Raw genomic sequence first — 12304 nt, 5'->3', positions numbered from 1 at the left:
TGGATAATATGTCTGATTAGGCTTTGGTAAACAACAGTAGGTAGTGTTTTATCACTGAGACATATTCATTTGTCTTCCTGGGACATAATTTAAGGACAGGATAAGGACTCTGCACGTTATGTCTATGCTATTTTTTGCTTGAAGGATTTTTAGTTCAAAACATCTTAAAATCACATACTCTGAAAGTAACCAGGTACAAAAATGAATAAAAAAGCCAATTAATGTCCAGAGTAAAACTCAGAAAGACCTTCAAGGGTCTAGAAAAATATTGTTCAAGAGCAAGTCATAAGATTAGGAAAAAAAGTATGTCTTTAATATAAAAAGTAAAAAAAATCTAAATCATGATGGTTCAAGACTTTTGCATTGCATTGTACCTCCGAATATTACTTTGAGAAAACTTTTGTTAATTGTACTTGTATCTTTCAATAATTAACAAGCGCTATACAGATCTTTAGACCCAGTATTTCTTGATAGATTGTTGTCGTTATCATAAAAGAAAAGTCACAGGAACACGTGGAGTATTTAATGATTATTAATGAACTAAGTTTCTGGATCTTGATATTGTCCATGCTGACTCTTGTCAAACCTGTTATGGTTTACTGTCTCAGTACTGTAAACAAACTGATTTTATATATTTCTACATTATTATATTATCAAGTGCAAAAATATCCAGTGAAAACAGTCAAATAAATGAATTGTAAGCATTAACTTATTGAATAATTTAAAACTAAATATTCACTATCTCTCGAATAAACAAATAAGAAAATGATGGTATCCCAACAGCAACATGTATATATATATGTAGATATATATATATATATATATCTACATATATATGTGTGTGTGTGTATATATATATATATATATATATATATATATATATGTATATGTATGTATATGTATATATATATATATATATATATATATATATATATATATATATATATATATATATATATATATATATATATATATATATATATGTATAATGAGCAGAAGAACTCTTTAAAGAATGGTGACTGCACAGACCTGCTCATCTAAAAACAGGCTGATGATTCAAGAGAACCATACAGAGATGACAGCGTTACAAAAAAGGAAAGTAGGACATTTGAATGTTTCATCCAAAGTGCAATTAAAATCTCTAAAAACGCAATTTGAAATGTTATGTGTGGGTGGATAATTCCCTAAAGCTCATCTTCATCTGTGCCTAGCTGGTTGATTTTTCACACAGCCAGGCAGATTTGTCTCCACTAACATTGCTGAATTAGAACAGAAAAAGATATCAATCCAACTACTTTCTGCTTGGCTCTTAGGATTTAGAGATTAGAAAATAATGTGTGTAGAGCAGGCCTTCTCTGAGGCAATAAATACACCCAGCAGGAGACATGGCCTACCCACCTTAAGACTAAATAATTACATTTACATAAAATACAGTCTGTAAAAATGATGCTTTCGTGTTTTGATTAAGCAAAGCAGAATAAGAAAAACCTAAACAAAACTTGTCAGTCTTCAGCTGTAAGAACAGAAAAGAAAAATGATTGTTGCCTGTTTTTGTAAACATTAAGAAAACCTCTCCCCCGTGTCATTAAGCTCGCCACTGAACAGCTTCCTTTTTTTCCAATGAACTTTGAAAAAACATCTTTTTCTGTTTACATTCCCAGTCTAATTGTTACACTCCAATAATCCCAATACACTCACTGTCAGAGCTCAGACCAAAAAGCTAACATTAGACTTCTCTGTGCAGGTTCTATTGTGGAGATTAAACAGAGATTAATAAATTCTTCTTAATTCTATTAACAGTAACTACTCCCTGTAGAAACCTTTGCTCAACCAGCGAATGGATTCCAATCAAAAGTTAGCAAACCTAATAAATAAAACAAAAAAACAAACAAACAAAAAACCATGCCCTCATAATATCATCTGCCGCTGCCAAAGAAATGTTGCATGTAGACATTTTTATTTTTTTGTTGTTAATTTAATACATACAAATTTATGGTGGATCAGCGATATATTACTGAACATAACTAAACTATAATATTAATAATATCATACACATTCACAGGTGCATTGATTATATTATCAGTAGTGCAGAATCTTCACTCCCCCCTCAGTTTTCAGGTGGTTTAATCCGATGTAATAAGTTGCCAATACAGTTGAGTTGAAGCACTGGCTAAAAGAATAATAATAATATTATTTATAATAATAAAACATGTAAAAATGTAAAAACAAAGGAAAAATTGTTGATTGTAGTAATGTTGTGACCTTACATTTTTAAAGATGAGATCCACTACATGTTATGATCCCTCGGACAGAGTTTTTATGCAGACCTGGAATGCATCAATCAGATCTTTGCAGTCTTCTGCTCCCTTCTCTCGGACACTGAAACGTAAAATTTGATTTAAACTCTTTGCATTTTCCTTTGTTAAACATACACGATATTCACTTCAGTTCCATTCAGCTTTATTTGTGTAACACCTATTCAAAACAGTCTTCTCAAGGTACTTTTAGCATGAGTCTAATTAATTCAAATTAACGAAAAAATCCATTAAATGATCCACATTAGATCAGTTTTAAAATAACTGTCTCCATATAAACTAATTCTTAAAAAAAAAATAACTGCCAAAGAAAATCAGCAGATTGCATAGTATCTTCTCTTCTATTCAGTCTCCCATGGACAGAGTGGTGGGGGAAAGTGAAATGGAAAACTTCAAGAGGAAGGGCTGTCATCTGCCTCAACTGGTTGGTATAGAGAGGATGGGAAAGAAGCACCATAAATATCAGTTTAGATAAATAGGCATGTGAAACTGTGGGCTCTAAATAAGGGATTTTTCAATTATGACCTGATAAGAATGTATTTCAGCTTAAACCTGCACAGCAGCTTTTATCTGTAGCTGGTAAAGTATGAAAACATGAGTGAATAATCTGCACAGCAGCTCTGCTGACATTAATCGCTGCTGCACGTGGACATGCACATAATATCTGTTGCTTCTTGCATACATGTAACACGAACCAACAGCCTGTTATGTACCAGCCTTCACGTGGAAGCCTATTTTAAACCTTCATTCTATTTGTGCTTCTCCAGACATGTGTGTTACTGTAGAATTTCCTTTACTGTACATGTCCTTACATCCACATATGATGTGGATTTACTGAAACTGTTCAATTTTCTGTGTTAACTCTAATTATAGTTAAAGATCTCTCTAAAAGTGGCCACACCAGACAAGTTCAAAGGGAAACAAAGTGGCCACCATTCAATGAAGAAAATTAGGCTTAGTTTCATTTTAGAATTTTTAAAGTATTTGTTAAAACAGTTTTCATTGTACATCAATCCCTTCAGAACTCACCACTTGTCAGTGTCTTCCTTGATAACCTGGCACGGTGCTGGCACAGCATCGTCAAAGTCTGGCATTTTGACAGAAAGGAGTTGGAGGTGAGTTGCTGCTAGAGCTGCAGTCAAGTGTGACTACAGATGGAGATGGAGGGGAATATACGCAGGGAGGGGGGGGGGGGGAGGGAGGTGGAGGGGAGCGACAGTGACCGTGCATGATAAGCTTGAGAGAGGAAAGCAGCGAGAAACTGACTTTTTTTCATTCAAAATATTATTCTAAATTTTGACTTCAAATCAGCTAGTTAAAGCACATTTTGTCACACCTTCTCCTTTCATTCACATCATTCATGTCCATCAACCTATAGTATCTTAGAATAATTAAATTCCTTAATTTCCGTCTTTTGTTTCATTGTTCTTCTAATGAGTATGCACATTGCTGCCCTTTTGAGTCAACAATTATGCATTACAAAGGCCTCCTAAAGCATCTTAAATGCTCACTGCAGGGGAGCTGGCAGAGGGCTTTTCTTGTGCTCCTGACTTTGTTTTAAACTGTTTTGTTTGGCTTAAGAGGTTGAGCTGGAATTTGCCATGCTTGTTAAATTCATTTGAAAAAAGGAGAACATTTAGCCTTAAACAAGACTTCAGAAAGAATGCAACTAATATTATGTAACTAATAGATAACTTTGAGGCTTGAAAGGATATACATAAAACCATTTTTGAATAGCATTTGCATGGTTAATTTATACAGTGTGCAATGTTTTTTATGCTGACCTGATTGTGAATTTACACTTAGTTTGGTTTACATGGAGAATTTTCAGATTTACGAATCAGTTTTTTGTGTGTCCATTTGTACATGACATAGGCAAGGCAGTTTATTTGTATAGCACATTTCATGTACAGGACAATTCAAAGTGCTTTACATAAAACAAAGACATTACAGATATTTAGAATAGTAAAAGGCATCAACACATAATCAACACATAATCAACACATAATCACAATAAAATAATAAATTACATTAAAATGATTAAAAGCAAGATATGTTAAAAAAAAAAGTTACCGTGCAGATTTCATGCATAGGCGCATGAGAAAAGAAAAGTTTTTAACCTGGATTTAAAAATGTCTACATTTGGGGAAAGTTTAATCTCCACTGGCAGTTTGTTCCATTTGTTTGCAGCATAACAGCTAAATGCTGCTTCTCCATGTTTAGTCTGGACTCTGGCCTGGACTAGTTGACCAGAGTCTTTGGATCTAAGAGCTCTGCTAGGTTTATATTCTCTGAACATATCACAGATGTATTCTGGGCCTAAACCATTCTGGGATTTGTAAATGATCAGAAGGGTTTTAAAATCTATTCTGTGACTGACTGGAAGCCAGTGTAAAGATTTTAAAACTGGTGTGATGTGTTCAGATCTCTTAGTCCTGGTTAAAACTCTAGCAGCAGCGTTCTGGATGAGCTGCAGATGTTTAATGCTCTTTTTAGGAAGTCCTGTTAAAAGACCATTACAGTAATCCAGTCTACTGGAGATGAATGCATGGATGAGTTTCTCTTGGTCTTTCTGGGAGACTAAACTTTTAATTCTGTTGATGTTTCTGAGCTGGTAAAAAGCTGTCTTAGTGACAGCTTTGATATGGCTGCTGAAAGTCAGGTCTGAGTCTATCAACACTCCCAGGTTACGAACTTGGTTGGTAATTTTAAGAGCCCGAGTCTCCAGGTGTTTGCCAATGCTGACCCTCTTCTCTTTGCTACCAAACAGAATAATCTCAGTTTTGTCTTCATTTAATTGTAGGAAATTCTCCCTCATCCAGGTGTTTATTTGCTCCAGACACTGACACATTAAGTCTATTGGACTGCAGTCATCTGGTGACAGAGACACATAAAGTTGTGTATCATCTGCATAACTTTGATAACTAATACTATAGTTTTGTAATATTTTACCCAAAGGGAGCATATACAAGTTGAACAGAAGAGGTCCAAGGACATAATAAATAGCATGGCATCACCTCCATCTTCAAGAAGAAGAAAAGGATTGTAACATCTATTCACCACAAATCATGCAAAAATGATCAATAATGTTCTTTGTAGCAGCTACACAAAATCACAGGAAACACATTTTTGGGTCTGGATCTTTCTTCTCCCCCTTTTTACTTTAATAAATGAGAAAATTTTAAATATTATATGGTATTTCGAGACTATTTTTCATCAAGAGATGGAAATAGCAGCATTTTAAAATAGCATCATGCATTCTATTTGACAAATTTCTTTGGCTAATCATTATTAATTACCCATGGTTTGCCTTGTACGATGTTCTCTGACATAAAGATTAATTTATAACCATCATATTTAATATTTAACAATTCTTCCAGTTTAAGAGTACCTGATGAATGTCCCATTATTCTGGAGCGCACAAGCCCTATTTTTTCATGAAATATACTATACAAAGCTATGCATAAAAATGTGGCTTTGGCTGGATTTTAATCTTTTGTTTTTTTAAACCTGAGTAATATAAACATGCAATACATGATGTCTCTACATTGACCATGGTAGATATCTCAAGCACTGAAACTGATGTATATTTTTAGCGCCAGTGATTTAAATAGAAGTAGTCGTAGCTCAGCATAAAGGGTTTTTTGAAACAGGATCTAGCTTCCTCCACTAGAGGGCAACAAACACTCATACAAAGATGATCCTCAAAGCAACCAGGCCTCCAGTGTGTGTGCATGTGTGCATCTTATTAAACTCAGCAAAAAGTATCTATATAATTTGTAAAACATCTTCAGTCTTTTTTTTTTTTTTCCATTAAAGTCTGATGATAGAAAGTGAAGTTGGACAATCCCCCCCCCCCCAACCCCAAAATAAATAAATCCACTGACTAATATGTTTTTCTGTTCTGACTGATTAATCTTTCTCATGTTTCTCAACAATACATCTGCAACACTCTTATTTAATAAAGCACATAATGGTAAACTAGACTTCCTCATAGTAGATATCAAGTACCACATTCACATGGTCTGAACTTTTTGTCATCATTCATTCCTGTTTTGGCTGCATCATCTGGAAATTCAAGTAAGGGTTAGATAAACCAGACCTCCTAAAGATAACCCAGATATGTTGATGAGTTATACAGATCCATGAGAGAACAAAATTACACATAAAAGATTGAAATGGTAAAAGCTGAGTCTTTAAGAGGACCAGACAATTTCATGTGTTATCTTGATCCCTATTTATTTTCACCATGACTGTATGTACAGGCCTGTACAATATATATATGTATATATATGTATATATATATATATATAAATTGTCCCCTCGCCCTCCGTGGGTGGTCTCTCATCCATCCAAGGTTCTGCGCAGTATCTTTGCTGTTCCTAGGACTGCACTCTTCTGAACCGAGATGTCTGAGGTTTGTCCTGGGATCTGCTGTAGCCACTCTTCCAGTTTGAGGGTTACTGTACCACAGGCATCATTGTTGCCTTCACTTTCCATGCCTTCTTATCTTTCAGGCTGTGATGGCCGCCTAGGCAGCCACACACTGAGCCTGGTCTGGTAACCTTTTTTCTTTCAGTTAAATCATTTTATTTGTAATATTTACCATTTCCTTTATATTTCACATTTTTCTTAGCAAGTTTGGCAGGGGGGGTTAACTGATTGGGTGCACACTTTTAGTTGACTCATTCTTGTCACCTTGTTAATTTGGCTTATTTTCAGTTAATATGCATTTTCTTTGAGTTACTAGTTCCTGGGGAAGTTGCTGTGTGGGAGGCCCAAGCCTGCTAAGAGTCCCAGCTGAGGTGGATCTCCATTGATGAGGCTACAGCCTAATTGGATTCATCCATCTTGCAAAAAGATAGTAGGAAAGGGGTTTAGATTTTCTATTGTTTTGTATTACTTTGTTTGTTCTTTATGTAAAAGTATGATTATTTAGATTTCTGTTTCCCTAATGAGTTATGAATCTAAATTGTTTAAGTTCTGTTGTGAATTAGTTAAGTTTATTAAGTTAGCTGAAGATGATTATGTTATGTATTTCCCTCTTGTGTCAAAATGGTCTGATCAGCCAGTGTATATAGTTTCCCTTGTGTGTCAGTTTGTTAGGTCAGTTAGTTTTCAGTTTCTTATGTTGATGTTCTGTTTAGTTGACCTCTTTTATGGGCCCAGAACTTTATTTAGGAATTTGTATTTTTGTTGTTTTTTGGTAAAATTAAATGTCAAAAGACTTTTTCTTTAAAAAACCTCCTGTGCTCTCGTCATCCTTGGCCTCGGTCCCTCACACAGGCCTTGGTATTTCTTCAGTTTTTCCTGATGTTGCAATCGCTTGGTATTGCGATGTCAACCACAACGGCTTTCCTCTGCTGTTTGTCCATCACCACAATGTCCGGCTGGTTTGCCATTACCATTTTGTCGGTCTGGATCTGGAAGTCCCACAGGATCTTAGCTCGGTTATTCTCTACCACCTTCGGAGGTGTTTCCCACCTTGACCTCTGGGCTTCCAGTCTGTACTCTGCACATATGTTCCTGTACATTATGCCAGCCACTTGGTTATGACACTCCTTGTAAGCTTTCTCTGCCAGCATCTTACACCCTGCCGTTATGTGCTGGATTGTCTCAGGAGCCTCTTTGCCCAGTCTGCACCTGGGGCTTGTCTTTTATGGTAGATCTGAGCCTCTATTGCTTTGGTGCTCAAGGCCTGCTCCTGTGCAGCTATGATCAGTGCCCATTTCTAGCCATTGTTAGGATTTCTCGATGTCAGCCACTTCATATATATATATATATATATATATATATATATATATATATATATATATGTGTGTATATATATATATATATATATATATATATGTGTGTATATATATATATATATATATATGTGTGTATATATATATATATATATATATATATATATATATATATATATATATATATGTGTGTATATATATATATATATATATATATATATATGTGTGTGTATATATATATGTGTGTATATATGTGTGTATATATATATATATATATATATGTGTGTATATATATATATATATATATATGTGTGTATATATATATATATATATATATATATGTATATATATATATATATATATATGTATATAAAATCATTTACTGAATATAACTGTTCAGGTTATTATAACTTCAGATTAAACAAATTATATACTGAAGCAGCGGATTGATACATCTGATCAACAGGCCTACTAGGGCACATGACCTACGTAGTGCAGTTTTTTTTCTAGGCTAGCCCAGAGCCCTACATATGCCATAGTACATATGAAAGAAACTAACTCGATTTTACTGTCGGTGTTGGAATTATTTAAAAAATCAACTGACTAAGAAAACGTCTTTACGCGTAGCTTAGCTGTGAACATATTACAAGCCAATGTAGTCATAATTCGCCACTCTATTGGCACGTTTGTAATAAAAACGGTGTAAAATACGCCTTTTTGTGGCTAAAACGGCGTAATATACACCGTAATAAAGAAAGAAGGAAAGAAAGAATTCTTTGTTCACAGATGTCGACATACATGCAATATTGTCTGAAACCACACACTGAGCACCAACCTATGCATTACAATGAGACAGACTAAATTAGTAACGTCTATATTTAATAATAGAGATAATAAAGTGTATATACTACTATATTTACTATAGGATATTGTACTTAAAGAAGAACAGCATAACAAAAGATAAGATAAAACTTTATTAATCCCACAAAGCTAAATTTGTGTGTTACTATAACTCAACCGCAGAAAAATAGAGGGAGAAAAGCAGATTAACAAAATAAAAAAAATACAAGTATTAAATACAAATACAATAGAATGAAAACTATATACCAAAGTAACTGGTGTTCTATGTACAAGCACCTGCCGGTGGTGGTGTCCATGGTGTTAACAATCCAGGACTGCTACTAGACTGGCCAAAGAAAATTACTGTTCCTGTCTTTCATTACACTTTGGAAGGTGTGTTGAGTCAACAGGTACATTTAGGGGCAGTCATGGATTGGAAATGCTGTGTGATCTTTTAACTTTCTTAGTGACAGTGAGTCATGAACAGCAACCATTTTTGTGAAATATAAATGGTTTATATGTGTTTGGACTTTTTCAAAAATAGAAATGTCTGTAACTCTGTTTATATTGTAAACAGTTCATTAAACTTTGTTCATCATGTCACACATTATATTTATCTCTTTTTTCTTTCCAGTTTATTGAATTCCAGATGGGGCTGTGAATTAATTTCACTGCTAATGTTTTCTCCTAGCTGACAGAAGCCAGGTACACACTTGTAAATATTTAGTAATACAAATAAGAAGTGCTTTGACTAATCAAAGCAACACCCAACACCACCACCACTACCACACTCACACAATGAGTTATTAACGAATTCAACTGCAGTTGAAATCTGAATGCCCTCTGTTGACCAACATGGGTTCTATTAGTTTTAGTTGAAGTGGCCGTGGGATTTTTAATAAATCAGCTTTGGTATATATAGCTTGACTTTGTGTGTGAGTCTGTACTGGCCACCATGTTGAAAGCTGGGCATGGAGTCTGTGACAAGTCTCCAGACTCAGTGACTCAGTGAGTTTTTCAGCCACTATAAGGCAGGAGCAACAGCAATGACCATCACGCCAATTCCAGCCAGCCACCCATCCTGCACCTTGCTCATGTGAGATGTACCCTCCAGAACATCTGCACCGATATCTTGTACTGTTCTCACCTGTCTGAAGACCTGTCATTCTGGCATTCCTAAACAGTTATAGTTCAGAGGCTTTAAACATCACAAAATGTTTCATGGCACTGATGCAAAAAAAAAAAAAAAAGGGAAAACAACTTGTTAAAGCAGGTCACAGGACAGTATAATGTGCAAAGAACACAAAGAAGAGTAAAGTCTGATCAAGGCGGCTATCCAACCATCCTGGATCCTCATCAGTCTGCAAACAGGAGCAACAGGTCAGCTGATGATACCATATCAGCACACTGCACTGCAAGATGTCCAAGCTAGTTACAACAAAACATCTGCCTGTGGATAAAGGTCTTTTTCAACAAATAGGCTACAGTCAGTCTGTCAGGATGGGCCCTGGTCATTGACCCACTCTGATTCTGACCATAAGAGCCCCACAGGGTGGTGTGCTGAGCTACTTCCTTTCCTGGCTGTACACACATGGCTGTACTCCGTCACGTTACACCAATTCTATTCTATCTTCAAATCTGCAAATGAAGTGACAACGGTGGGGCTGATCTGTAAGAACAATGAGTCTGACTACAGGGAGGAAGGATGAGGGCCGACAGTGTCATGCAAAGAAAATAACCTGACACACTATGTAAAAAAACAAACAAACAAACAAACAAGTCATTATTGCCTTTTATAAAAATAATAACACAAACACTGTATATCAACAGTGAGAATCTGGAAACGGTAGTAAGCTTTAAATCCTGGACAGCCACATCACAGAGCACCTCTCATGTTCATTCAATGACAACATGCTGAGGGAAAAACGCATGAAGAATGTTAAAGTTCTTAAAAACACTGCAGAAGATAAATCTTACTAAATCCAGTTGCTAAATTATACAGATCCATTAAGATCATGGGACAACACTATATAAATGCAACTTTGATATACACGACACCAAACTATAAAAACTAAACTTTGATATTCTGTATGTCAAAGTTTAATTTCTATAGTGCTGTCCCATGAAAATATATAATGAAATATTAGCAAAAATGTGAATGGTGAGTAAGTGTATAAGTGTATAAGTGTAAGTGTATATATGCATGTCCATACATACAGACAGATATTACTTAATTGCATATTTCCATAACCCTTGCTCCAAAATCCACACTGTCAATACTTGTACATAGACACCAGTTACTTTGGTATATAGTTTTCATTCAATTGTATTTGTATTTTTTTATTTTGTTAATCTTCTTTTCTCCCTCTATTTTTCTGTGGTTGAGTTATAGTAACACACAAATTTTAGACACAAAACGGCGTATTTTACACCGTTTTTATTACAAACGCGCCAATAGAGCGATGAATTATGACCACTTTGGCTTGCCATATACCGCGTGGTGGGGTCCGCGTGCACGCGTAGGCAGTTGTGCTGAGCGTTCTCACGGTTGGCCCCGTTGCTAGGTAACAGTAAACTCCTTTAAACTTTGACGTATCAAAGGGATGGCTTACCAAAGGAAAGACGTAGCAGGCAACTGCCAATTTAGACAGTTGTCCGTGGGATTTCAGAGAAGACAGATGTGATTAACTAAGCCAGAGTTGGAAAAGTCCGACATGGAGAAAAGTGAGCAGAGCTACTGGATGACAAGACAAGTAATAGAAGATAATCATCTTTGGGGTAAGTAACAAAAAGTTTTTGGGTAGAAATACACGGATTTAAATGTACACTGTAAGTGCACTTTTTAGATTTTAAATGTTGATGCAGATTTTAATGCTGGATTCACAAGTTTATTGAGGTGAAACTTTTGGATGTTATACTTTTGCTTGAGATGAAACGGTCAGATACAACACAGCTTAAATCATGAAACTTGAATTTGGACAAATTACAGGAGACAAATCTGGGATGTATAACATTGTGTGGTATTTAAAGACAAAACTCAACATTCAACATGGATACGGGTAAACTGGAAACACTGTCTTCAGAAGGAACTTTCGGACCCAATGGACAGGAACGCTTTCGGAAGAGGAACATCTGTTTTACGGACGGTCACTGGTTCAAATCCTGAATTCACCAACTAATTGCAATTTTTAGATTTTAAATGTTGATGTAGATTTTAATGCTGGATTCACAAATTTATTGAGGTGAAACTTTTGGATGTTATACTTTTGCTTGAGATGAAACGGTCAGATACAACACAGCTTAAATCATGAAACTTGAATTTGGACAAATTACAGGGAACAAATGTGGGATGTATAACATTGTGTGGTATTTAAAGACAAAACTCAACATTCAACATGGATA

The 12304-nt window shown here is 35.3% G+C and overlaps 1 long non-coding RNA gene across 1 annotated transcript; it reads right to left on the bottom strand.

Moving 5' to 3' along the window:
- Positions 1-2039: 2039 nt before the first annotated feature.
- Positions 2040-3449, bottom strand: LOC121632177. Its single transcript, XR_006008893.1, has 3 exons — positions 3345-3449; positions 2268-2379; positions 2040-2170 (listed from the first exon to the last, which is right to left on the bottom strand). It is a non-coding gene; the product is annotated as an uncharacterized LOC121632177 (long non-coding RNA).
- Positions 3450-12304: the final 8855 nt, after the last annotated feature.

The sequence above is a fragment of the Melanotaenia boesemani genome, chromosome 21 (assembly GCF_017639745.1).
Source record: "Melanotaenia boesemani isolate fMelBoe1 chromosome 21, fMelBoe1.pri, whole genome shotgun sequence".
NCBI lineage: Eukaryota > Metazoa > Chordata > Actinopteri > Atheriniformes > Melanotaeniidae > Melanotaenia > Melanotaenia boesemani.
This window is presented reverse-complemented; position numbering and strand designations above follow the sequence as displayed.